General features: G+C 27.2%; 1 long non-coding RNA gene across 1 annotated transcript; it reads right to left on the bottom strand.

The window, feature by feature from the left end:
- Nucleotides 1-243: 243 nt before the first annotated feature.
- Nucleotides 244-1,459, bottom strand: LOC140672573 (uncharacterized). The gene is made up of 3 exons (XR_012047919.1): nucleotides 1,323-1,459; nucleotides 719-1,208; nucleotides 244-580 (listed from the first exon to the last, which is right to left on the bottom strand). It is a non-coding gene; the product is annotated as an uncharacterized lncRNA (long non-coding RNA).
- Between the last annotated feature and the right edge of the window lie 1,392 nt (nucleotides 1,460-2,851).

The following is a 2,851-nucleotide window of genomic DNA, read 5'->3' as shown; positions in this document are numbered from 1 at the left end:
AAAACGATTATTGAATCACGACACAATCAAATAAACATTAAACAGACATTGTATCGAACATTGATCAACATCGATTGAAACATCGATTCAACCATGTTTGAACCACTATCATATATCAAACGAACGTCGATCAACATCAAACAAACCTCGATCAACATTAAAACGAACTATGATCGGTTCGTAATCAGCTGTCATTGATCGACTACTTGTTTAAAGATGTTAAATATTCCACATCTATTGTCTGTTAAAAATGCAAACTAACAGAAAAATGCATCACGTACTGTAATATAATATTCACCACACAGATGTATACAAGGATAAGGTATATAATACTTGCTATAAGGAGAGGATAAAAAAAAGATATACGCATATGTATTTTGACAATAGTTTATTATAAATATGGATTGATCAAACCTTTATAATAATGCTTCGACCACCAATTGAATATTTTGAATACATTTTGTAAAGCGCAATTTTTATATGTTTATTGCACACAATGCATAGTAGATTCGAATTTATTTTCAATCGTCCAATTTAAATAATATTCTATTTAACTTTCCTAAGATTAGTTCCTTAAATTCTAAAATAAATTAATATTATTTAGTTTATAGAATATGAATATAATTCCTGTGTTTTCTATATTATGCAACAAATATATTTTTGCATACTTCTTTATTTATAAAAAATATATAAAAATATTAGTATTTTTTAAACTTACCATAAAAACATAGATTTTCATTTTCTACACGTAAAGCAGAATTTTATTTTTATAAAAGATGTACTATCTGTAACAATTTTGTTGTTATTATTAATATCTGAAAAGAAACTAAGTATTAGTATTTTTTTTACAAATATCATATAACGTTAATAAATTGTAGCTAATGCTCATCGTTTTTGCTTCTACATTAAACAATATGTTTTCGTCTAATATATTTCTTCCAATATGTTTAGATGTACTCTGTAACTCTTTGTCATACAACACAAAATTTTGTTTCTGTGGAAGAGCTGGCAGAATTTTTTCTTGCGTAACACTATTTTTCTTTAAAGAAATCTACATCTTTTTTCAGAAGAGAAAGATAAATATTTTTTTTAATTCTTATACGTCTTCTTTTTTTCTCGTTCTTGTAATTCATTTGAAGCGAGACCTGTATCATTATTTGATGTATCTTCTGCCAAAATTAATTTTTGTATACCTTCTTCGTAAGTATCTGAATAATATAAAATAAAAGTGTAAAAGAAGTTATAAAAATTATTAATAATATATGCAATATTACATGTAACTAATAATATATACAAATTTATGTTTTATATTATTCACTTACTCGCAATGCCAAAAATTTTTACTGGTAACTCCTTTCAATCTGACTTTTCTCATAGTATCTCTCTTGCCGTTATAGCTTTATTAATACGAAACTTTGTTTTAAAGTGACAAGGCCAAATACATGTAAACGTATCTGCGTTGTACCATGTAGCAGGTATTAGCTGCAAACTATCATTAAATTCCGCAATGATATATTTTTCGTTATCCATTTCTGTGTTGCGCAAAATGAACGAAGATCATGTAGAAATTATGTATACATATTTTATTATAAAAATATGTATATTATGTTACGCACAAAATTATATTTCATGACGTGGTGATTTATATAAATCTTACATATTTCAATTTTGTACCAATAACACAAATTTCTTTATTTTTTGTGTAACATTTATATAATCAGAATATTATTACCATTTCATAATAAGCAGCAATTATTAGAAGAATTTTTACAATTATTAGTAAATTTTCCATTTGATATTCTGAGATACTACGATTCAACATCAACGTTATCAAGTATTGGGCCATTCTTGTGTAAATTTGTACATGAATATATCTTATTATTATTATTATCATGTTCTACAAATAATTAAAATTACAATTTTCAATTTCATTATACCTTTTAATCAACTGTTGCAATGGCTTTTCATTTTTCCGTAACTGTCTTTTTATAAATGTCATAAAATTTTCGAAACTGAACGCACAAAAATTATCGAGTGGACAATACAGTCTTACATCAGAACATATACGTAAAAGATTATGCACATTATGCGATATGTATTTATGTTTATCGTATAATATTTCAATCGACTTAACAAAATAATGAAGCAAAGCTTCAGCAAAATTTTTAATTTTTCTTGACATAAATTTCGACGTGTAAGAATTGTTACAGCTACATGTAATGTGAGAAAATGAGTATATATTTTTTCTTGTAATATATATTTCTTAATACAACAGGACTGATTATAATAGAAAATTTCTAAATTCTGCTGCTTTCCACTGCTTAACGTCTCTTATTGATCTAGGTCTTCTAACAAAATCAACCGGTGTAGTATTTCTAAATAAAATCTGTAAATGTGATATTTTATTAATAACTCTTGCGTTTAAACATATAGAAGTTGGACCTTTCGTCCACAGTAGTATCATTTTATCATAACTCCTAAACAGATCAAATGCATATAATCTAACGGAGTGTTAGTTATAGGTAAAAAATTGAGAACATTATGTAGAATAGAAACACTAATTTGAAAATCTTTATAGGCATTAATCGCAAATAACTCATCTGTTCTTAAAGTATTGTTTTCTTTTCATATGGAAAGTGTTACGTACCGCAACTTTCCCACGCAAATATTTCACGAATAGATATCTTGTTAAGAGACAGCAGTTTCTCACGCTAGATGTGCATAAGCCACAGGACACTCTTAATATTTTTTCGCGAGATATCTCTTTCGGTTAAGCGATAAGCGCATCACTTTGAGATGCCACACGACTTTATCTGCATGTGGGGACCTCCGAGAATGAAGGTCCAGCGAT

Source organism: Anoplolepis gracilipes, chromosome 13 (assembly GCF_047496725.1).
Source record: "Anoplolepis gracilipes chromosome 13, ASM4749672v1, whole genome shotgun sequence".
NCBI classification, from domain to species: domain Eukaryota; kingdom Metazoa; phylum Arthropoda; class Insecta; order Hymenoptera; family Formicidae; genus Anoplolepis; species Anoplolepis gracilipes.
Note: the sequence above shows the minus strand (reverse complement) of the source record. Positions and strands in the feature narration are given on the sequence as shown.